The sequence below is a fragment of the Zonotrichia albicollis genome, chromosome 2 (assembly GCF_047830755.1).
Source record: "Zonotrichia albicollis isolate bZonAlb1 chromosome 2, bZonAlb1.hap1, whole genome shotgun sequence".
Taxonomy (NCBI): Eukaryota; Metazoa; Chordata; class Aves; order Passeriformes; family Passerellidae; genus Zonotrichia; species Zonotrichia albicollis.
The window spans coordinates 20,483,793-20,509,521 of record NC_133820.1 but is presented as its reverse complement, the minus strand read 5'-3'; the positions used below and the strand labels follow the sequence as shown (position 1 = coordinate 20,509,521).

The following is a 25,729-nucleotide window of genomic DNA, read 5'->3' as shown; positions in this document are numbered from 1 at the left end:
TCTGAAAATCACATCTTTGCTCCAGAAAGATAAATAAATGAGAATACATCTAACCAAAGCAAGGCACTCTGCATTTCGGACATATTACTAGTTTTTACATCTATGATAAACTATTATAGTGTATTAACATTTTTGGACCAATTATAGCTGTAACTTGACATTCAGAAACTCAATAGATGATTATATGTGTGGCTGGAAAAGATTTTATTTCCCAAGTAGAAGAAATGAGAGCTATAGAATATATTTTACTTTTCTAAAGCCATTAGCAAAGCAATGTGCAAAGCAATTTACTGGAAATTTCTAATGATCAAAACTGAAAAATAAAGCAAATAAATTCCACGAGTTTATACTTTTTGTTCTTAAACCAGAAATGGTTCATTTCAACTGAGAATAGCTCCAGATCTCCTAGTTAAAAATGTATTGAATTACTTCCTCCTACAAATCAAAATTCACCACAGATGTTCAGGAAAATGTGTGATCCCTATATTGAAATCTCAGTTTATCTGATTTCCTTAAATACAAGGGTAACCTCCAAAATCAGAGAAACAGAAATAAGACAAGCCTTATTGAGGACATTCATATGACTATGAAGGCTCAGAAATTTGATGATTTCTGAGACAACTCTTTTGTTTGTCAAGATTTCTGTAAATAGTCATGTCTGGTAAATAAAATTACCTTCACTGATCTTATTGTGCAAACATCAAAATTTACCAAGGCTGTCTGTTCACATGTTTGTAACTCTTCATTTGCTTCTGGTAAATAATATTAGATAATATGTTAAAATACATGGAATATGGTGTTGTTTTAAATGTTATTCAAGCAGTCATCATAATGCTGTTGTAAGATTATAAATTTTGGGAGCTTGTGCCCAAATACTCCCCCAACATGTGTGTTTGAAGACGACAGATTTCATGATGTATAAACATTTAAGTAAAAATGAGAAGTGTTTGGAAAAGGTTATGTTTGAAAACATCCAGCCTGTGAATTTTGTTATAGTGTGCTGTGCATATAAGCATCTTAATCTCACTCTTAATCTCAATCTTTTAAAATTTAGAAATGCTTCAGTGTCACCATTAAAAGCAGGCACGTCACTCTCCCCTTCTGGAATGCAAGACCTTAATTGCATGAAAGTTAAATACAACATGTGGCTCTTTACCACAACAGGCACTTATCTTTTACACTATTATTTACTTTACTTAGGTGAAAATAACCATTACAGGATTGGGGTGCACTCCTGACATTTTCTTGTTATACATGACACAAAATGCCATAGCATTAGATGTTGAATTAAGAACTGGCAAGAATGTTACATGCATGCACTTACATTTTGGTGATCTTATTTTTCTCTTGTGGTTTGGGAAAAACCCCAAGCACATGCTATTTTAAAAGTGGAGTAAACACCACTTTAAAAAGAAGCTGAGCTGATGTGAAGGCTCAGTGCCAGCAGAGGGTGGTCCAGCCCCCATTCCCTGCCTTGTGCTGCTCAGGAGGGGAGGAGATAGAAAAATTACAGAGTGAATTTAAGCCTCGGTAAAAGGGATCAATGGGAGAAAGATATTTTTAAGATCTGGTTTTATTTCTCATTGCCCTACTCTGATTTGTTTGAAAATAAATTAATTTCCCCAGTTGGAGGCTGTTTTGCCTGTGACAGCAACTGGTGAGTGATCTACCCCTGTCCTAAACTCAACCCAGGAACCTTTTGTTGTATTTTCTCTCCCTGTCCAGCTGAGGAGGGGAGTGACAGAGACTTCCATGGGTAACTAGCATCCCCTGCAAGTGTTCAAGGCAACATTTGGGTTGTATTTATAAGTCACTTAAACCATGTTGAAGAAGAACTTCATTCAAGATGATAGAATCACAGAATTATGAAATGGTTTTGGTTGGGAAGGGACCTTGAAGACCATTCACATCCAACCCCCTGTTGGGGACAGAGACACCTGCAACTAGATCTGGTTACTCAGAGCCCCTTTTAGTTCACAGCTTTTATCTTAGCAATAATCACCTCATAAGAGTACTACTGTGAAAAGTGCATTTAGCAAAACATCATGCAAATGAAATAAAACCAAATTAGAGCCTTTTTCCATTTCACTGAGCTTTCTAAATGGTGAAGAATTACTGTATAAAATAAATGGAAGTACTTTTTGCTGTGCAGATGTGAATTTGTCACCCTAGTTATTTTTCCAAACCCTGTTTTAAATGCAGAATGCAGCTTCTCTGTTCCTAAGCAGGGTTTCTTGTCAAGGACAAGTTGAACTAATTTATTTGAGCTAAAATGTCCTTTCAGTTTCTGACCAGAATGAGAAGCATTGATGAATAAAGCCTGTCTTAAATGTTTGTTGCTGCTGTTAACAAGTACCTTTGCTTGCGGCAGGGTAATTCCATAGAAAGAAAAATTTGGGGATCAAAGATTTGGTACACCATGTTAATTCAATAAAACTCTGTTAAAGACTCATTTTCTGCAAAGTATTGCAGTGAGTCATGATGATGCAGACATTGGTGAAATATCTTGGCTTTAGAGTAGTTCAGTGGCAGAAAACAGAGGAAGATGAAGAGTTTTGCCTGAATCTCCAGAAATGTTTACAATCCATGTATTATTGACAGGCTCCAAGGGTCTGTGTCTGCGTTTTCAGCAAAGTAACTGTAGTAATCTTGCAGACTTTTAGGGAGGTTTTCTTAGAAGAAATGCCATAACTCTTCATGGGTCCAGCAAAAATGTTAAGATTATGTGTTAAAAAAAATAATTAGGGAGCTAAGAGAAGACTGTTTCTCTTCCTTCTCTATTGTGTGGCATTTTAGGGGTGTTCTGGGCTTTTTTTTTGCCTCTGCATCTTCTAAAAAGTCCTAGATCTTTTGAACTGATCTAACATTTAAGTGTCTTGAACTATGTTCTTGATGAACCTTACAAGTTTTATATATACAAAATCAACTGGTTGCATTAAATATTTCTGAAGTTTGAAGGGGCCATTACAATTATTTGCAATAAAGTATTTATGAAAAACACAATTATTTTACTGATTAATTTGTTAATTGGTAAAATTGTAGCTAGCTATTTTGAAGTAAAATGGTAATTTTAAAAATGTACTCTGGTACATTTAGGATGAAATTAAATGTTTGGGTCCCAGTCTATGCTTTGCAGGTGCATCATAAATGTTCAAGTTCTTTCACTGTTTTTTTCAGTGTTGCCTGGAGAAATATGTTTCATCATGGAACACCAGGTACTTGGATATTAACTGAACCTTCTTTATGCAGCCCTTCATTCTACAGCTCAGCTCTGACTCACTTTGCACAGCTCTTTCTTGTGCAAAAAATGACATAGCTGACACCAAAATAATTGTCTAAATAAATTGTGCACACAGTAATGGGGTTTGTAAGAGCATTCCCTTACCTTGCATGAGTCCATTCTAGGCAGTAACACAAATACTGGCTTCATACAGCACAGTGAGGCACTAATAAGTGTCTTCTCTTATTCTTTTTTCTTTTAAATGTACTAAAGAAAAGCAGGAGAAAGTAAATAGATTCCTCATTTTATGATGTGAGAAAGGAAAGTACAAATGTGTTGCTGCATTTGATATCTCTCTGTGTCTGCTTTTAACTTCTCCTTTAAAAGGAACAGGAGATGCTGAAGTTACTCTGAAAAGCTTTTTGTAAATACCTGCTTGTCACCTGCTTTTCTAAATCCTTTCAGTGGCTGAAACAGGAATGGCCTTGTCTCAGAAGAGCTAATGTCACCAGTTCTCCCTTTTTCATTTCTAAGTCTGTGACATGTAATTTTTTTGTTGGTGTAGCAACTAACATTAAGGAAAGCCTTGGCAAAGATTTGCCCTCTTGTACAAGAGGCTTCATTCTTCTTGTATAATATTTCCTGCATCTTGGTTTTGACAATGGTTATTTAGTATGGAGATGAAGAGAGGGCTGAGGTGACAGTGAATAACTGGAATGAAGCTTGGAAAATGCCACTTTTCTCTCAGAGGGAAGCTTGACTTTGCAATAAGAAAACTTCTTCATGTCACCTAAGTAACAACAGTAGGTCAAGGAAGCTCAGGGACAAGAATCTCTGACTTGCAGCCCAGTGCCATTGTTACAAAGACAAAATCCAAGCCCTAAGAAAAGCAGGTGGGTCTGGATCACAATTCCACTCAGTTGTGCTGATCACATGAAGATTCATGATGTACACTGAAAAGAAGATTGTTGGGGCTATGTCAAATTCCAACAAACCTTTTATGTCACACACTCACCAAGAAGGAATTGTGAAGGAAACAGTCTCAAATGAAATTAATTGTATTTTTAAGTAAAATTAACTCAGCAGGCATAATAACATTGGTTAAATGAAATTGGCTTTTGTCAAGAAGGAGCTCTGAGTGAACTGATGAATAGTTTGAAGAAGCATGTTGGTATTGCTCCTGAAGCATTGTATTTCTTTTTGAAATATTATCTTGCCTTTTTATTAATTAGTGCATCAAACCAGGCATTTCTTCCAAACATAAATTTGAGGTTTTTCCCCTTTTGCTGGAAGTGCAAAGCAGCACATCAGTATCACAGGCTACATTAAAATTTTATCAGAGATCTTTTTTCACAGAAATGCCAAAAAGCCCTTAATTTAAAATGCAAAACATACAAGATCTCAAAACACTGGAAAAAACAAAAAACAAAAAAAAACAAAAAAAAAAAAAAACAAACAACCAAAACACAGAAAGAGGACACTTTTATTGACATATCTTCCTTAATTTTTTGACTGCTAGAAAGTACTTCTGAGGTCTCTATTTTTTATGAATACCTCCAGGAAGTGATAGCACAACCCCTTCAGCACAGAGTTGGCAAAATGAGCACTCCTCTCTCCATGATGACTGCAATTACACTTTTGGAAAATAGCCCAGGGTGCTCAACTGGACGATGAGAACTGTATCCTCCACAAAGGGTTTTTTTCTTTTTTTTAAATTTTGTTTCCAAATTCTGCTCCTAGGACATGTATTATCCAGTAGAAAAATGTAAATAGCTGTTCCAGAGTAGCTCTCACTGTTAACAGCTATAGGTGTTTATCAAAAATCTCTATTTTATGCACATGATCTCTTCCTCCAAACCTTTAAGTTTATAAAATTGCATCAATAGCCTGCTTTTCTGATATTTACTGATAGAGTAGATTAAGGGGGAGAGAAATAAAGCTTGCAGAGCACTCAATGTTACATGAAATGAAAGCAAACTAGGTTTTGTTCATAAATGTTATTGGACTGAACTCTGTATAATTTGCACAGGTTCTTCCCATTTGGAAGAATTTGTGGCTGTGTGAACCAGCCTATCAATAAATGCTGAAGTTCCTTGATTTCTGGTGCATGGAATTAGCAGTTCTGTAACCAGAGAAGAAAACTGACTGCAAAACTTCTGTCCCAGAGGACAAGAGAGTTGTCACAGTACTCTGGAAAAGGGCCACGAGTGCTGCAATTCATCCTCAATAAAGATGCAGCCTGGGACCATAGCAGGCTAATTCTGTACAGCAGTGCAAGTGTTGTTTATGGAGATTGGAGTTACCAAAAAATAGCAACAGGAACATTTTATTTTTGTTCTAAACAGGCCACAGATTTCTGTAATCCTGATTTACACATCCCTTGGTTCATGTGTTCTGTTATGGATCACAAAGGGTGATTAATAAATATGAGCTGGTATGGGCAGTGCAACCTAAATTCTATGGGGTCTCCAGTTTCTATGAGTGGCTGCTTTCTGTCCCAAGAGAAACACAAAAGTTCTGTGATGTTCCTCAGGAATTCTCCTTGTACTTGGATGTCTGGTTGGTAATGCTGTACCTGAGCTCTGGGTGTGCAAACAGCTGCCAACCCTTCCTTTCTCCAGCCCCCCAAACTACATTTATAAAATGAAACTGTAAAAAACCCCACGTGAATCTGGAGTGGTTGTTTTAATACTTTCAATTCAATCATGCATTGCAGAATATATTCACTTGGGTGCTTTTTAGATAATGATTCACACTGTTATAGAGAGCAATGTGTTATTCTAGTAATTGCAGGCAGAGGATGTACCTGAGCATTTAATTTAGAGCAAGTCCCTTCAATAGCTTTGTCTGAACAAGTCAAAAAACAATGCTGTGAGTATAACATGTAGCAAACTCAAATTATCCTTCAAAGGTGCTGTGTTTATATACTAGCCAAGTAAAAATTGTACTTCCCAATAATAATTTTTTTGCAACACTTGCATTATTTGAAGTAATACAAACCCAGCAATTTTTTTAAAAAATAGTTTGAGGGTAATGAGTAACATTACATTGCTGTTGTACATAAACAGCAGATTTCATGCTAAATTTTTTATGTGAAAGCCGAGCAGGAGATTCTGGTTGTATGCATCAGAATTTTTTGAAAGTGATATAATTTCACAGCTATGAATAAGAAAGGCTCAACTATTTTCATGTGGCATATCTTTGTTTATTCTACCAGCTGCAGAATAGTATTTTAACTTGTAAGGAAGTGCATGTAAGTGCTAAATTGGTTTCCTTATCTTTCTTAGGTGCCTGCTATATGAGCTCTTCTGGTACCTGAGGGCGAATGAATCACTCAATTCATCTGGATGAATCGAGATGCAGTTTTCACTCTGTTGCTTTTGAATTTTGTAATATTTTGTAATACTTGTAGCTGTTTGATAAATCCAGCTCTCTTGAACCATTGGAAGTGATGGTCATAAAGCTTAATAAGTGCTGCCTATGGGTGTAAGGAGGACAGCTATGACGAGTGCCTTTTATTATATTCTGAAATACAATTTTACCTTGTGGATGCTTCCCTCACCCAGTGCAGATACACCTATTGTTGAAGGTTGAAAAACCACAAAACCATAAAGTAAATACCGTGGTTTTTTCCCTTTCCAAATCCTTTCTGAGAAATCACAGAATTACCCTTTGAGTTGCCAGTTCCACACTACCAAACCTCCCCTGAAAACTGGGAGATACTGAAGGGATCCGCGCCCTTCCCAACCCGGGAAAGATGGATGGACGTGACCGGGGTCTGCACTGTCCCCCCTGCATGGGACCGGGGTGGCACCCGGGGAGGGCGGTGAAGGGGAGCGGGAAGGGAGAGGGGAAGGAGGAGAGGGGAGAAGGAGGAGAGGGGAGGAGAGGGGAGAAGTAAGAGAAGGGAGGACAAAGGAGAAGGAGGACAAGGGAGGAGAGGTGCGCTTGTGAGGCGCTCCCGCCCGGCTCCACTCCGGCTGCTCCGCCCCGCTCCGGGCAGGTCGGGACGGCGGCCCCGGCTCCCGCATCCCAGCGGAGCTCCCGCATCCCGGCCCGGCTCCCGCATCCCGGCCGGGCTCCCGCATCCCAGCCCCGGCTCCCCCATCCCGGCCCTGCTCCCAGCCGGAGAGAGGCGCTGCGGGAGCGCGGCCGCGGGGCGGGATCGGCAGCGGGAGAGGTGCGGGGGGACGAGGCGGAGGCGGCTCCGGCTGGGCTGGAGGCAGCCCCGGAGCCCCGGGCTGCGGGAGGAGCCGTGCGGCGGGCGGGGAAGGGAGACAGGGTGGCCGTGGCAGGGCTGCACCCGCGGGGTAGCTGCGAGCCGGCTGTGGCCCGCCGGAGTGCGGGGCTGTCCGCGCTCGGTGCGGGTTCCGAGCCAGGAGCCGAGCCCGCGGCACAGGGACTCCACCTGCCAGCCCCGCTGCCGAGTTGGCAGCAGCAGCCCTCAGCGATGGTGCTGCTCGTACGTGACTTTCCTCTCCTGCGAGGTTCCCGGTGAGTCCTTCATTCTTATTAGCAACTGGTTTGAGGGGGGTGTTTTTGTTTAGTTCTCTTTTTTTCCCTTTTCTTTACTGCGAGAGCAGAGCCCGAGGAGGGAGCCTGCGGCACGTACCGATGGGGACCCTCCCGCTGGGGCTGCGCTGGTCGGGCTCCTCCTGCGGGGACCGGGTACTTCGGTGCTAATAACCTGATAGGGCATGCCTGCATATTTGGTTGGGGTTTTATTTTTTAGCAATGCTTTCTACAATGTGAAAACCCCAGGAGGCAGGTCTTGCCGTCTGGGGTTGTTGTGCCGTGGGAGGGATGATCAGGAACGGGCACGCAGTTGTTCTCTGCGCCGCTGAGCAGGTGAGGGGCTCTGGGTGTCCAGGTGAAGATCGGCTCTTGCCGTGTGCTGCCTATATTTTTCTTCCTTTAAAAAGTAAATTCACTTATTCTTAAACGCAATAATGTATAACTTCAATTTTATTTTATGGCTATACAAAGAAAATAATAAATTGCAGAGGCTGAGAACCAGTTACACAGTAGTTTTGGATACTTGATAGCTACTGAATGCAGCTCCCACCACTCATTTCAGTATTCCAAGTGGGGAGTCACAGCAAGGGAACAGTAAGGGATTCTGCACCCCAGAGTTAGTGATTTTTGGAAAGCCTTGGCAGGAAACATTTAATGTCACTGCCAGGGAAATAGCCCTTTCAGTGAATCTGAGATGATAGAGCAGGTGGGACAATTACTCCTGAAGTGCACAGGTGTTACAGTTTTGCTGTGTGCACTTCAGCTGGGAGATTTGTCCAAGGTGCAGCCCATTAAGCCTTTTAAAGACCCCTGCAGAAGAGATGCTTGGAGCATATGTTGTTTTTTGGTGGATCCAAAAGGAAGAAATGTTTGGATTCTTGCCTAAAAAGGTTGGGGTGAGGAATGGCTTCCTTACTGAAGAAAAAAAGGGTTTAAGAACAGCCAGTGCTGGAAATTTGAGCATCTTGGGACTAGGCAGGGAGGGAAGGTTTTAAAATAAAAACATTCATTAGACTAGTAAGTTCTTAGATGTTTTCATTACTAAAAAACTAAATCAGGGATGGTTTTTCTAAAGGCAGGTTTCTTTCTAGCAAGACTTAGTATGGGAAAATATTATGGGCTCTATGTAGGGGAAGCCAGAACAAGTGATCATAATGAACCCTTATTGCCTTCATTAGGTATATAATCAGGAAAACTCCATCATCTCTGAGAGCACTCTCTCCATGCATTCTCTTTCCTTTGCTTCCCAACTTTCTGGATGTAAAAGGCCTCAATAATACTGACAGCAGCCCTGAGGAGAACTTGAGGATGTTGGTGGATGACGACCTGGCCATGTATGACCTGGCCATGTGCCCTTGCATCCCACAAAGCCAAATGTGTCCTGGGCCCCATCAGCAGTGGGGGCAGCAGCTCCAGGGAGGGGATTTTGCCCCTCTGCTCTGGTGAGATCCCACCTGCAGTGCTGCATCCAGCTCTGGGGCCCCCAGCATGGAAAGAAAGTGAACCTGCTGGAGTTCAGAGGGGACCACAAAGATAATCAGGGGGCTGGATCACCTCTGATATGAGGGCAGGCTGAGAGGGCTGGGGTTGCTCAGCCTGGAGAAGGCTCTGGGGGGGCTTTGTAGCACACTTCATTACCTAAAGGGGGCTACAGGAAAGCTGGAGGGGGACTTTTTACAAGAAAATACAATGATAGGGGTAATGCCTTTAATCTGAAAGAGGGTTGATTTAGATTGAATATTCGGAAGAAATTCTTTACCATAAACTTGGTGAGGTAATGGAGCAGATTGCCAGAGAAACTGTGAATGACCCATTCCTGGAAGTGTTGAAGGCCATGTTGGGTGGGGCTTTGAGTTGCCTGATCCAGTGGGAACTGCCTCTGCCCGTGGCAGGTGGGATGGAACTGGATGAACTTTTAGGTCCCTTTCAACCCAAGCCATTCTGTGTTTCTGTGACATCAATGGTTAGACTTTCACTAGACATTTTTCTGTGTATCTTTAATATAAATTATTCCCCAAGTGCAATTAGATCCAGGGGTCTCCTTGTTTCTGTTTTCCATCTAAGCCATTACGGAAGGTGAGAGTTGCTATTAATAGATCTGAGTAAGCTTTGAGGAATGTGGTTTGTAAGGCTCAGGTGTGGGTACAATTCCCAGACACTATCAAAGTGTTTAAACATTGGAAGATATTTAACAAGATAACATTTCTGAGCAGCCTTCAGCACTATGTTTACCCTTAAGAAATAGTAGCATGTTTGACTTTTTTATGGTAGTTGAAATCTTAAGTTCTTTAGGGATGAAGAAATATTTAACCAAAATTCTATGTAAATTTTGGGTTGTAGATGTATTTTTTACAGTGGAAAGACAGTAGGCATGAAGGATCTTACTGAACAATTTCCAGTGTCATGGTGTAGTCACCCAGTTGTTTGCCTGTCTGCAAAACATGTCTGTATTACATAATGCTCCAAATCTCCTTATCAAGAGAGATAAATTTCATATCTGGTGATTAACTACCATCTCTTAGTGAGACATTTGCTCTTGTGGGCCAGAGGGAGGAGGGAATCTGTTTGCTAGAATGATGGCTGAAGACATCTGCAGTGCAGGACTGTGCTGTGACTGAGCACTGCTTCCAGAGTTTTATTGCCCTTTGCCTTCCCACATTTACTCTGCCTTCTAATCAAACTGTTCGTAGCAGGGATGAGCACACTCATGGGGCTCTTCCTCCAGAGCCTGGAAACACAGGAAAGCAGAATAGGCAAGCACAGTGGGAAGAATAGACCTTGAAGACCAGCATGGATTTTGTTCCAAGAGTGGTAGGTAGGGGGTAACTTTTGGTAGGCACAGGAAGCTCTTATGTGTGTATTTCTTTGAATTTCACAGTAATTTTTCTCAACTCTTTATATTGAAGGAATAGGTAAAAAAAAAATATATATATACACTATATAACAATAAAGCTTCCTGCATTCTTTCTGTTCCAAACACCCTGGGTCTGCTGTTAAAAAAAAAAAAAAAATCTGTTTTAAAGTCATGTCTCAGTCTGTCCTAGGTGTGACTGAGTGACTCTGTTTTGTGGGGCTTTCCATATGCTGGAGCACAGCTTCAGGGCAGAATCAATTGCTTGAGAACTGAATTTGTTTGTTTTTTTTTTTAATCTTTCTTTGCCTGCACTGAAATTTCTGTATTCAATTACTCTAATCTAGACCTTTTTATTTGCTTTGTAACTTTTCCCTTGGTATGCTTTTTGTATTGCTTAGGAACAGAAATGGAATCAGAAATGAAACAAAATTCCATTGTGGTTTGAACTATATTCCACAAATGAGTATTAACAGGAAGCTCCTTAAATAAGCATTTTATTTATTTTTGAAGGGTGTTGCTCTGCACCTTCACTTAACCATGCCTCTAGAACACTTAAATTACCTGGGGCATCCCTCATTGTTGACATATAATTTTTTTTTTTTTTTTTGGTGTGTGAGGGATTATCTTCCACCACAGTCTGTGCTTTTGAGGAGTGGTTGCATTCTGTGTGGGGCTGACTTGTGATCTGCATGCAGCTGGACACAATCGTGTCTCTGACCTGGGGCCCCAGGGATTTTTGGATCACTCTGCCACCTTTCACCCCACAAGCTGTGCCTGGCAGGCTCTGTAAGTAGCATCCACAGGTGGGAGACAAACATTTCACAGGATGGGGGTCTCCAAGATTTTATATAATTTATAAAATATATACCGAGGTGGAGACAATGTAGGAATTGTGAACAGCACCATTGTGTTCCCAGGGCTTGAACAGGAGCGGAGCTTGGAGGAGATGTTTGGGTTTGGGGTTTTTTTGGGTTTTTTTAATGTATATGCTAAAAAACTTGCAAGTGTTACCTGAATAACATGGAAGCAAGTGGATGACCATGGGAACATTGTTTCTAAGGGTTCTGCTATTGAATATCTGGGAAAAACTGGTGTTTGAGAGCAAACTATTTGTCACTTGGAGATGATATTTTTCGCTTGCTGTTACTGCATGACAGCTGATGGGTTTTTGAGCAGTTTTATGTGCTTTGAATCTGAACTTGCCTCCCTACTTCTGCAGCCATTGCAGAGCTTGAGAGATGCTCAGTCTCAGGAAGGGTTCTACTTATTATTGGTTTTAAAACCTCATTCATTTTCCTGAATCTTTGCACAAAATCCCTGGTGAGTCAGAGAAGAGAAAAATGGAGGAAATAAGGATGCAAATTCCCATTCTCACAACATTAAGAAAATAAGTCTACTAATAATGCCAAGATTAACAGGTGTTTATACACACATGCAATTTTGGAAGGCCTCAGTTAAATAAATGTTCAATTAAATAAAGATATGGTCTAGGAATTAGCACCCATTCTCTGTAGGCATTAGTGCAGCAATGGCACCACTGCATCATGGAGTGTGTTAACACCAACAGCCAGGAACATTAGATTTGTGTGGGAAATGGAGAGTCTTAATCCTGTCTAAAGTCATCCAGAAGACAGAAATATGAGGCAAGTGAGTGTTCTTGAAGCCTGTAGGTTTGAAATATATTAGAGTTTTGCACTGAAGATTAATAGTAAAAAAAATACAACAAAAACCAATGTTGTTTTGCAGAAACCACTTTTCCTTACAGTGTTTTCTAAACTAGCTCTTTTTTCTGTAATGTTTTTCACAGTTGCCAACTCTAAAAGAGCTTCCTTGACTCTAGTCATGCTCTGGAATATAAGTGCAAGTATATTTGTCTCTCAAGGAGCATTTCTATTCCTTTATTCTACAGATGCATTTTAAACCTTTTAAATATTTTAAAATTCAGATGCTACAGTACTGAAAATGTCTATTAGCTGTTGGCATCATTATCCAGGTTAGAGCTCTCTTTATTGTTGCTACCAATGTGAAAATTTAGAGGGGAAAAAAATAATTAGTTTTTAATGGGAATGTAGTTCTCAACTCTGTCTAGCTTTGAAACCCCCACTGTCAGAACAATATGGATGAGTAGGAAGCAGTTAGGAGGAGAACAGCGATTAATGCACTCAAGAATAACGATTTATTAGGTAAGACTGAGAATGAATAAGGGAGAAGGTTGTACCTCCTGGGTATTTTGTCTCTGCTGGGGAATGATGGCAGCAAAGAAAGGTGGAGAAGTTTGAGAAAGCTGTGCAAACACAAGTGTCACCTGGCTGGTGAGGGAAAGTGAGGAGTGCCCTGGAAGAGGGGTGGGAATTGTGTGTTTGTAAACCCTGTGCTGCCTTTAGGGAGTGCTTGTTTGGCTTCGGCTTTCCTAGATGAAGATGCAGCACCTGAATGGAGTTTATTCATGGGGATTTAACCAGGCATTCTCCCCTCATCTGGCCTGTCAGCATCCGGCACTAGACATAATATTCCTTTGGATTTCCTTTTTCCTGAATGTATTTCAGCAGGGGTTTGTTTTGGCCAAGACTGTGAGAATTTATAAGGAAATTATATAAATGGTAACATCCATGATAAATTACAATTCCCTTGATCAAGTTTTCTCTTATGAACCTTTTTTGAGACAACCTCCAACTTTGCAGGAATTTGCTGTTTGCCATGAAATCCCTTTAAACATGACCTTGCCAGTGACATTTCACTTTTATTGTGGAAGAGAGCAGGAACACATCAACATGATTTGTGGTAGGCTAATTTGAAAGTTTACATTCTCAATTAAGTGTCTAAATAATTAATGTTAGAGTCCTTGTATTTGAATTGAAATGATGAACTCACTTCTGATTAATTTTGTGAAAACATTTTCATATTAGTTTGCCACACCATGTTTCCAAATGTGAAAAGACTATGTTTTTGAGCAAAAGCAGTTAAGAATTCAGAATCAGGCTTGGTGAAGTCTTGGACCATTGACCTGTAAAAATTTTCCCTCTGAGCAATGCAGTGCATCTTCTGTGCCATTCCTGTGCCTGCTGAGATCATGGAAGTTCTGGATTTCGGTCATTGAGCCTCTGCACTCATTCACATGTTGGTTTCTGATGGGATTGATATGAGCCAGTTCTGTTACTAAAGACAGAATAATTTCATTAAATTAATTTTAAACATACTGTAAACTGATTCAGAAGGTCACTGTGTCTGCAGTGGGCCACCTTACAATGCATAGCAACATCACAAATAATGCTTTTTTCTTCTGACCTTTCTCCATGAAAAAGTAATGTTTAACAGCAATAACTGTTTCTGAACTTTAAATAAGTGGAATATCATATCTGGTTTGATACCAAAAGCAGACATCACACAGCATGTCATGGATGATTGCAGGTTTGTTTGGGGTGAGTCAATGTGTATCCCCAGCACATGAACAGCTGATCTCAACTATGAAAACCCCATGAGTTCAGCTAAAATGAGAGCATTTTAATTGCACAAGGGGATTATGGTGGAATAGTTAATTTTACATGCTGTGTGTAGCACATGTGGTTTTGATTGCCCAAGGCTCAAAAAGCAAAAAGTACTCCAAGTCTTTTTTGATACCCTTGCTTTCTGATTTGATACAATTCTGCTGATTCTCCATGGCAGCAGACCACACATCATGGATAAACTTGCACTTTTTTCAAACTGAGTTTGGTTTTGGCATTCTCAACAATCCCCTTTTGAAATTCTGACTTTTATTAACGGGGAGGGAATGAGAGCAGGTTGAAGGTTTTCACTGTGACATTCAAGGAACAGAGGAATGGCAAGAGGGATAGAATAATGTATCATCATGTGGCAGCCTCAGACAGCCAGGAATGCAAGATTTTTATTGTTTAATCAGTAATTCTCATAACAAAATATCCAGTTACAAGACTAAGCAGGAGGGCAGTGACAATTAGCAACCTGTGTTTGTGGTTTAGGAAGAGTGTCTTTGCTCCCAGTGGGTTTCTGTTGAGCTTTGAAGGACCTTGTATAACTGATCAGTTTGTGGTTCATTTTAAAAGCATAGACAGAAACTTGCTCTTTTGAAAGAGTACCTAAAAATAGCAGTAGAAAATACCTCTAACATGGAAATGTATTCCCTGTGGTTTGATATATTTTGTTTACCAGTGCCTATGGATAGTGCAAAAAGAAAATAGGCCAACTGTGCAGCAATCTAAAAATTAGATTCTTTCAATTGGCCAGTCAAAAGTCAAGCAAATGTTTTTGGATTAGCCAAATGTAATTACTTTTTATACTATAAAATGTCTACATCCATAAATTAAGAGACTCTGACCATAGTATTACATTATCACATAACTGTTGCTATTTACGAGATCCCATTGCATTGACCCACCCAGCTTATTAAATCTTCATCTCCAGTTAATACCTGAGGGAATCTGAGGATATTGATTTGATAAATACACAGTATGGTACAGCACAATTTTGGCTTTCCATCTGTGGGTTTTGTGCCCTGCAGTATACAATCCTCAGCAGCAGAGGTTGACTTCTCCCATTGTGTTTTTGAGCTCTGGCATAAAATAAAATGTCAATAGAAGGTCAGCATAGTCATGATGGTGTCCTAATGAAATGCTGTGTGGTACTTGAGATGTTTTGGATTATTTAGATAGAAATATAAATTCTACAAATTGTGCTTTTTGGATGAAAACGTGCCCAGTGATCCCACCAGAGGAAGAGTATGCCTTAATGTGCTCAGGGGCTGTGCTGGTGTTGCTGCAGTGCCCTGGCTACCTGAGACCTTTTGGTTTTTCTCCAACAGCTGTAACACAACCTTGCATTAAAATGTTGGGTTTGAGGGAAACTAAAAATGGAGCTGCAGCCAACTGAACAAAATAATGACAATTCAGTTTCTTCAGCAGAGACGATCGGTTTATATTACAGGTTGGATTCTGTATTTAAAGCAGTTCAAACTGGGATCTTTTTTCTCATTGTCAGGCAATTTTTCTCAATTGTCAGGCAATTCTGTCTGACACAATGGGTAGGGAGAGTCCTTTTAGTGTCCTTCCAGACATGAATTTAAGTGGTTCATTCCCTCACACATGGACATATATGTGGGAACCCCTGCACATCTAGAAATCTGCTGGAGGCTGGAAGCAGAACTGGAGGCTGGTAGTTCTCAATCTTTAATGAAAACCCAAAACTGAGATGTGCATGTTCACAGGGACAGATTTTAATGTCAACCTTGACAATCAAATTAGGCTTTCCAAGGTTTGTGGCGGTTCTGCATTGGGAAAACATCTAAACTGGATTGGCTTGAGTAGTCTAGACTGAGTGTGAACAGAATGATTGCTGCAGTCACAATGGCTGAAACACGAAGGAAATAATAGCTTTGAGCTCCAGCAAAACCAGATAGTTTTTCACAGGTCTAATTATTTCACCCTTAGAGTCCCTTTTCCAACCCCTGGCACAATTGCTCTTCAATCTTTTATTCCCGTGCAGCACTAAAGACAGAATGACTTTGCCACTGACTACTGTTACACCTTCCCCACATTAAATAACTTTAATTATTTATGTGCCTCAAGTAGGGTGAAGGTGAGAGAAGCTGTGACAAAACGGAAAAAAAAAAAGGGAGAGAAGTCATCCAAGTGGAAAACAGAAAAATAGTGTTTAAGGCTCACAACCATTAACTGTGATACATTTCATGACCTGTGCTAGTGCAGTTTTTCTTGCTTTCTGACACCAAAACATAAGAGCATTTATATTATGCCAGAAAGTACAAATAGAATGGAGCAAATACCAAGGAATACTTTCTTTTTCCTTCCCGCAGCTGTCCATAAATCAAAACCTAAATGAAACCAGTGCCCCTGTGCTTCCTTAGTTAAATTTGTGCCTGGACTGTTGCAAGTAATAGATCTGATAGTCCAAAAATCAAAGCTTTTTAAATTCTGTGAAACCTCCCAAACTGAGATGTCTCTGTTCTGATACCCCAGGATATTGGTCTTAGCTTTCAGTGCCTTGTTCTCTCAATCTACAGTTTAATTAACTTTTGCACCATTTCCAGTATTGGTTTAGATGAGAAAGTCATCAAAGGAATTGTTTTGGTGTGTAGTGCTCCTTCTGCTAACTAAGCAAGTAGTCTCAACTGTCCCAGAAGTTTGAATTTCTTTGTTTAAGGGATGACAAAGATGGTTATAGAAGCCTTACAAGAATCTCCCTTCTGTTAAGAGTGAGAACAGATGGAATTGTCTCTTTTGGACGCATTGCAAGTGGCATAACCAGCAATTCTTATAGATCAAGTTGCACAATACCTTGAGCACATAGTATATTTTTTGTTTGTATTTATTTTATTTTGTGCTTATGGTTGGTTTTTGTTTAATTTTTGGGGTTTTTTTCTCCACATTCTTCCAAAATTTCCTGAATATGACCATTGGGAAGTTTGTTTTCATGTACTTGGTAGCTTTTGCAAGACTTACTGAACTTGTACGAGCTATGCCTTCCTCCACAAGCTTAAAATATGGTTTTAACCTGAAAAATTTTAACAACATCTGCAAAAAAATGTTCCCTGACAGAAAATGTTTCCTATCCTTTTAAGTCTGAAATCCCTGTCCTAAGACTTGTGTATGAATTTGTGAAAATGGAAATTGTGTACATCTATGACAAAGTAAAGCAATTCATTTATTCATTCATTAAACCCCTGTTTTTCCTTGGCAAAACCTCTTGGACCAGGAGATGAGGGTCTCCCTGTGCTGGCTGCCAGCAGAAGCAGAGAGAAGTTGAGAGATTTGCTGTGGTTTACACGTATTTCATCTTTGTGCCAGTCTGCTGCTCCTCTTGGAGGTTTATCCCTCTCCATATTTTTCCATGGCTCTAGGAGTTCTCATGAGCAGAGGTGAACTGATAATTTGCAAGACAAAATATCACAGAACAAAAGCATTCAAGAAACTTCCCAAGAATTTGGAGATTTTATAATAACATTCATGAAAATTACTTGTATAGATGGAATTTTATTTTAGAAATCTCTGTAATACATTACTGAGGAGACACAATCCAACTGAAGAGTTGGAGAGAGCCAAATAATGCTAAATTTGCCTTTAAATGCCTTTAAATTAATTGTAGTGAGCTTTGCCTGCTACAGCAGAAGAATATATGAAAAGCTGATGAAAATTTCAGAGCTCAATAAAAAAAAGATGTCAGAGTAGGTAAATTGGTGTATGGATTTTGAGACTGGTTTCATGGGATATTATATATGTGAGCACATATAAAATGAAGTATCATGTATCCCCCAGAATTTTGTTGAATCTGACAGTCTAAATCCTCCTTACCCAATTCTGTGGCAGCAGGAAAATGAGAAGTCTGAGTAATCTGCGTCAAAGTGGCCAGCTAATCTTCCTTCTGCAGGCTGGAGGGAATGTTCCAGTATCTAAAAGCATTCATATACTTCATATTCAATCATATCTTCCCTTTGTCTCCTCAGCAGACCATGAGTAATCTTCAGTTTGTTACAGTACTTAGTACATCTAGGGGCAATGAATTCATTTATTAAACCAATTTTAGTCCACACCTAGAGACCTGGAAATCTAATTGTGCCTCTCCTTTTGCCTTTGTGGGTAGGACATCCCTGTTCCCAAACATTTGGACTGTGTATAAGTAATTAAGATTTTTATTTATTTATTTTTATTTAAACAGAAAAATTTTTGAGTGTCCTGGCTTACTCACTTCACAAACAATTGAGGAGAACATCCCACATGTGAGATCATCTCAGTGATTAGACAGAGACAACCTCTCCTTTATTTGCCAAGAATCCCAGGGAGATTCTAATCTGGGAAATCAGATTTGGTTCACATGTGGGCAAGGTATCCTTGGCCCACACCATCTCCAAACCTCTTGTTTCTCTTCCTCTCATGTGCAGACTTGTATCCCTCACTGTGTCATGGGAACACCTCTGCCCTGGGCTGAGGGATGGATGCTTCCCGTGCACTTTGGGTTATTTGGAAGGGTTGGATCTGCGCAGAGAGACTGAATTGGGCTCCCTGGTGGGCTACAAACCAGGAGAGGTGTTCAGTGTGGTGCTGCAAAGCAGATTTTATCTTCCTCTTACCTCATCTGGCAGATGTGTGGTGACCTGACCAGATGTGTTTGTTCACAAGTGGGGAAAAGCACTTGGGTTGCTTTGAGGGAAACTGGACAATAAAGGAGCTTAAGGTGGGGTGAATCTTATGGATGAGATTTGGCAGCTCTGCATCTCTGATGGTAAATTCCTCTTGAGAAAGGAAGAATGGAATATTGAGAAATGAGTTCATTTTTATAGTGTGTTTATCAGTTTGCCGAGTCTATTGAGTAACATTACCAGAACATATCAAAGTTGATAATGTCTTGGTTGGAAAATCTAATGATCTAAAGGTTGATCCTTTCTGTAGAAAAGCACAGTTCAACCTACAACCCCTTTCCCTCCCTATGCACCAAAACAAAGTGCTCAAGCTGTAGTTTGATTCAAGGAAAGCTTAAAATTTTTTTGTTGTTGTTAATGGAGAGGTGCTCCCTGCTTGAGCACCACGCATTTCCTTGTGGGAGGACACCCTCCTGAGGATGCTCTGTGCAAGCAACTCAGCATGCTGTGCTCTCTCTGTGAGTGCTGCAGTCCATGCTGTGCTTGACCTATGGCACTGCAGAGTTGTGCCATCAAAAAGGCAGCTAAACAGTGCTGAGTTCAACCAGAAAGTTCTTCCATCTCCCATCCTGAATTGTTTTGTAGTGTACAATTCAAAAGTGCTTCTCTTTTTAAGAGAAAATTCATAGTACTTCTCTTTTTAAGAGGCTGTGCAGTAATGCTGCAGGTGATTTATAAATATAAGAGATGAAGGAGTGGAGACAGAGGCTGAGAATCTGAATACGTCTGTTAAAACATGGCTTGAAGTTTCTAGGACTCATTATTTAAGAGAAGTAACTGCCCTTTCTAAGGGTGATCTATTATTTCAGAAATGTCTTGCAGTTTTCTCAGTAACAGATTAAATATTACAGATTAATCTTGTCTTCAGATATTATTTTCAACAAGTATTTAACACTGAACTACCCCTACAGAGAGATTACAGGTTGATGAAGGGATCAGGTTGGCCTCTCTTGTTTAGGGTTTGAGGTAAATTTGAAGCAGTTGAGAAACTTCAATGATCTCTTTCCAAGTGTAATCCCCTAACACTGGGGGAGGGTATTTTATTCTTTTAACGTGCTTTTAATACCCTGAGGTGTGTTCTTTACAAGGCTGTGCTTCTCATTCAGTAAATAATGTGTTGCAAAGACAAAGCAACATTTGTTGTGTTTAACTTGTTGTATTTTCAGTTTGTAATGTAGGCTTTTCCTGGATGTTACTGCTTCACCTTGTGCATTATACAGCCCTAATAACATTCTCTCTGACTTCAACATTTTTGTTTCATTTTTGCATCTTTTTTAAATCCTACATTAGAAAAAGCTTATAGAAATATATATCTTGTAGTGTCTTCTAAGAAGATGCTGTCTCGCAGCTGGAAAGGACATTTAGCTTCCATGACAGACTTTCTCAGTGTCCCTTACTAATCTTCTGTATGGGAATTATTATGTTTAGAATAGTGCTGATACTTGTAAATGAATGTTGTAGACAAGAGTTTCAGATTTCCAGTTGATTTTAGATGCTCTGATCAATAAGAATATGGAAATATAATCTTATTACTTGTAACTGGTTTTCCAGTTTATCAGTTTTCCTGTTCACAATCACTTTTTGTTAAACACGGTCATTGCTCTACAGTTCTGCACTGGTGTGCATATATTAAAAATATGTAAAAGATAAATATGGAGGGTTCCCCCTTAAAAAATAGGTTTTGTGGCTTTTTGGAGGGAGAAATATTTGGAAGGGAGGAAGAGGATGAGTGAAGGATTTCTGTTCCCTATAACCAGGTGAAGAATTTTGTACTTCAGGACACGACACACAAACTGCTGTGTATCCATGAGTTTCTTGAAAATAATATGGGATAATAGATACTCCATACACTTGAAAAATCAGGTTGTTTGTAAATGGAGTGTCAGATATCAAGATATTTTGATTACCAAAGTGTTTCCCTTCCTGTCCTCCTTTTAAGTTACAGGATTTTAGTTTTCTAAATAAAAATAAATATATCAAAATTGGTATATAAAGATCCGGTTTTGTACACATGGATACGTGTGTACAAGTAAGATATAAAACCTCCACTAATGAGACATGGGCTTTGTGCTGAATGGTGGAACTTGGAAGAAATTTTGGGCAGCTGCCTTGTCATTATCTTTCCTGATTGTTGAATGGAACAGAAATCCTGTGGAAAATGAGATTTGTGGTTTTGTATTTTAAAAATCTTTTCATACTGCCAAGTGAGCTGAGTAAAAATTGAAATATTTTTAAGATGTTGAACAGCTGAAACCTGAGGTAGCAGCAAAAGCTGTAACTTACAGGTTTGGTTTTGTTTCCTGAAGAATTCCAGGAATATCATTCACAAGAAAGGAACAATTGCTTAGGGGCATTGCGCACACACACACACACACAAGCTTAATGGCTGAGAGTTCGAATATCACTGATTTTCACAAGTGGTAAAGGTTAAGAGTTGCTATAGACTATTCACTTAGGATGGTCAGAAAGTGTTTTTGTTAAGATGTCTTTTTTGTTTGTGGTTATTTACTCTGGTTTCTGGAAACATTCCTTTAGGGACTTTAAGTTAAAGAGGAAAAGTGTTTTTGGACTTGCTGGTTTGCAGCAATCATAGAGGAAAGACTAAAGAAGTAGATAGAGTCAAAACTATGGACTTTTAAAACTGGGGAGTCTTATTCTTCAGTCATAAAATAACAGATTTCTAATCCTGACAGGTTCTTCCCCTTCAGTCTCCGAGGGGGACCCACATGCTTGTCTGTCCCCAAAATCTTCTTGTAGGAGCACAGGGCAGTATCCACTGGGGAGTGGTGTTCCAAAAGCAGCAGACTGGAAAGATCACTTATCTATTACAGAATAAATCACAAAAAAAATCAGGTTTTTTCTCTCAAATAAATGTCTATTTATCATGTAAGGAGGCTTTTTTTCCCCAGAGTATCTTGGTAATCTGGCCCTGACAAGGTGCATTTAGGAATCCTTTTGAGAGGAATCCCTGCTAGGCTGAGAGCATGAGCTTTGTGCAGCAGAAAGCTGGTACACTGTGAAAATAACAAAACCTACCCCAAATCTCTGCTCTGAGTGAGTCAGTGATTGAACAGATAAATCTTATTAACCTTTCAATAGTCCCAAGCTAAAATTTGTGTCCTTATCACTCCTATGCACTCCCTGAAGGCATCTATTAAACCATAGCTGCTGCACATGCATATGATATATGCACATGAGGAGAAATGCTCAGCTGTGGAACATGGGTATCTAGCACTGGATCACTGGAAAAAATGCAGCCCTATTCACACTGAAAATTATTAACCAGGCTTCCATAATTATGTCTTTACCACTTAAAACCAGTACTGGTAAATGAGGAAATCGGTTTTACAGTCAAGTTCTGATGGGATGGCTGCTGTGGGGTAGCAAAAGGCAGCACCAGTGGCAAGAGACACCACTATCAGCAGCTCCTGACTGTGTCCCAGCCATCCTGGAGGTGTTCTTTCCAGGTGAGGACATGGGACCACCATCCCTTCTGGGCTGGCAGACTTTGGTTGCCTTCTCTGTGCACACTGACCATCTCAGAGAACTTGTTCTGTTCTGCAAGATTTTTCATGGGTTTTCTACTGTAAGCATCTATCCACTGTGCTTTCTGTCTCAAACCTTGATGACTGAGCAGTTTGACCCTCACATAATGACAAATTTTGATATAATTTCAAGTGGCACAAGCTGTCAGTATTGCAAATGCAATTAAAAGGCCGAAACAATTATTATGCAGATGGCTGCAGTAAATCTTGGCCAAAAGGAGGTATAAAAATGCTGCAGAAAGGTCAAGTTGTGATTAATACCCTGTGAATGCAGCTTTGTGCAATCTTTCTCCTGAATAATTTCTGTTTTCCCATTTCACCTAAAAGCTGGTGACCCAGTAGTAGTTGCCTGTGCCCAACACCTGTTCTGCAAATTTGGACAAGTAACCCTAGGATGGACAGACAGTCTGGAAGTTCAGTTCCAGGTTCTTGAACTCTTTTGCTTCTGGTGCCACTGGAATTTCACATCTAGCTGAAAGAGGGAGATGTGTATGGTGTGTATGGTATGGCAACAAAGGGAATGTATAGTAAAGAAACATGATTAAAGGTCTGTGCTGGAGTAAGAGCTGCTTCTTGAGAGCTTCTGTATCTTCCTGCTGTTTGCACAGCACCCAGTACTATTATTATATTATGGAATTGCCTTGGCAGATCAGCCAGAAGAGTAAATGAGAAAGCTTCTGATCCTTTCCTTAGAGTTATCAAAACCAATCATGTTATTGTGTATTAGACATTATTTGTTTGAAAAATTCAGATTGCTGGCAAAGACTGGTCAAGGCCTCAGGTCTCATAAGGCATTTCTGCAATGGACATCTGGCATCTCCTGTCATGTTCTCTAAAGTGATCTTTAGCAGTTGCCCCCAGTTTCTCCTGGCTTGGAGCACTTCCCACACAGTGATCCCTGGTGCAGCTCTGACCTTCACTCCTCCAGCCCTGACCCTGGCTGCTGCTCTACCTACCCTAGCCTTGGAAACCGTGCTGCTAAAGAGTTGTGGTTGCTTTTTGTGCAAAGTAGACAGAAGCCACACAGTCTGTTCAGCACTGGCAGCTTCAGCTGCATGGCTTTGCCTCAGGGGACACCCATCTGAGGCACTGGATGGGCTGCACTGCATGGGCAGAGCTTCAAAATGGCAATCAAAGCCATCCCAGATGTTCCTCTGGTTTGAATAACAGTGTTCTCAGAGGAATCTGCCTCTTTGTCATACAATGAGTGAAAAAGGATGCTGAGCTGTGCCTGCTGCTGGCAGACAGTCCATGCAGGCTGTTGCTGAAAGAGCTCTGTGGGTTCATTGGGTCCTAAAGAGATCGAGCAGCAGAGCCCAGCTCCTCTCTCATTGATCCAACTCTGCTTCTCAGCCATGAACCACACATGGCTGCTCCCCACAGAGTATCTCCTGCTACTTTGGGCTGGTCTGGATGGACATTTTATTGCAAATCTCACCTTGGGAAGCTGAAAGAAACTCCATATAGTCCACTACCTCCTGTGCCCAGCTGGAAGGGATCCCCATGGCTCTGACAGCTGATGCACAACCCAGACATCAGACAGACAGCAGTGTCACCTGTGAGAATACATCTTCTAGCTAGGTTTTTGTGGGGCTTTTTCCTGCCTGCCGCAAGAATTTTGGAAAAAATTCTATTCTTGTATATGCAGACTTTCTGGCCACGTTCATTTTGAGGCAGATACTCTGGAGGAACACACTGATGCATTTCATGGAAGATTTAACAGACCTGTTACCTTTATTTGTGCTTTTTGGAGAAAAACATTGTAGCATTGTATTTAATGTAAAACAAATCGAGGCAACAGTCCAAGCTCATCCCATTCTCTGATTAGGCTGTTTATATCCTCTGGTGGGTGTCTGGACAAGTTTCCTTGTGAGCAGCCCATTTTATGCTGGAAATGAGAGGTAGGACACATTTGCTCACATGCTTTGCATGCCTGTGTTTGAGGCAGTTGTGCTTCATCACCATCACAGTCAGTGAAGGGAAATGGATGCTCCCAGACAGGGGCTCCTCTGACCTTTGTGAAATGTTTATATGAAGAAAGATGAGGTGAGTCATGCCCTGGAAATGCCCACTTCTCTCTGCTGCTTATAGAGAGGGACTGGAATGATTAGGTCAGAAGAAATTAGAGAAATCATGGAATAGAGTCATGGTTTGAATCAGAAGGGACCTTTAATGATTACCTAGTCCAAAATCCCCAAACCATCCTGATCTCCACCTCTACCCTGCACAGGTGAATCTCCTAAGGACTTTTCACACCTCTACAGAGAGAACTGATATACTGTATGATGGGATACCTTTGGGATGTGTGGAGATCAAACTTAGATATTTTCATTAAAATGCAAATCTAGTATCTCTGTTAAATCAAATAGAAAGTCACTGTTAAGTATAATGTAAAATGAGTGTTACTACACCACCCTGTTGTGGCAGAAAGGCAAATGAGCACTTGGCATCAAACAGGCTGAAATAATGGAGAATAGAGTTTTTCACCTCTTACAGACACACTCCACATGCACCTTTCCTCATTCACACACCAGCTCTGTGTTACCTTCTCCCCAAGCCCAGAGTGGGTTTCACTGGTTTGGTGGATGCTTTCCCAAATGTCTCCTCTAGTAGATTCTGCTTCTCTCCTCTCTGACTCTGCAGCAGTTCCTCAGCAATATTCCTGCAGCCCTCTTGCAGAGCTCAGAGAGAATTTCATTTTGGTTTGTTCACGAAAAAAGCAAAATCAATAAAAGATTTCTTTTTTTTCAAATGGACTAAAGCTCAGATGAGTCATGAGTTTTTCTGCAAAATGAAATGTTTACTGAAGTGAAGGTACTTCCTTTGGAATACTCTTAGTTCAGCAAATTAATGAAAATATTTGAATTTGAAGATACAAATAGATTTCTATTGTGCGTTTGAAGAACCATCATCCATTTCTGTGCAACATATCTGCTGCTGGTTTTTCGTGAGCAAATGCTGCTGGGGGAAAAAAAAATTCAAATAAACCTGCTGATATTTCAGTCAATCACTTGCTGCAGTTAAAAGAAACAAATATTTTTATGAGGGAGTCTTGTTAAGAAATGAAAATAGTGCACTTGTTCTACCATGCATTTTCTATTTCATGTCAGATGAAGCTGCCTGTAGCAGTGCTGCAGTAGAGACCACTGCCCCATGGATCTCACAGCACCTGGTGGTGGCTGCAGCCTCAAATCCCAGTGAAGAGGAGACAGGGAACTTAAGGATGGTGAATAAAGTTTGTAACCAGATCTGTAATGGACATGAGAGGGGCTTGTGTGAGCTGCTCCATTCCTGTGATCCTGGTGTCAAATGCAGTCATGTCATAGCAAATATGTATCAATTTAACTTCCCCTGAACTGTGTTGCTATTGTAAAGAAACACTGGTAGTCAGAAAGAAGATTTAGGAACCTTGCTGGCATTGTACTTGCTTT

The 25,729-nt window shown here is 40.3% G+C and overlaps 1 protein-coding gene across 5 annotated transcripts in view; it reads left to right on the top strand.

Annotated features, from left to right (window-relative positions):
• The first annotated feature begins 7,121 nt into the window (after positions 1–7,121).
• SYTL5 (synaptotagmin like 5) overlaps positions 7,122–25,729 on the top strand; it is a 93,822-nt gene continuing 75,214 nt past the window's right edge. For 3 of the 5 annotated variants that reach the window (XM_014265213.3, XM_014265212.3, XM_014265209.3), the window contains exon 1: positions 7,123–7,714. The gene's annotated coding sequence lies outside the window, so the exon portion shown is untranslated. Of the gene's footprint in view, positions 7,715–11,217; positions 11,376–25,729 lie in introns of those variants that run through there. The other 2 variants (XM_074534551.1, XM_074534552.1) reach the window with 2 other exon arrangements.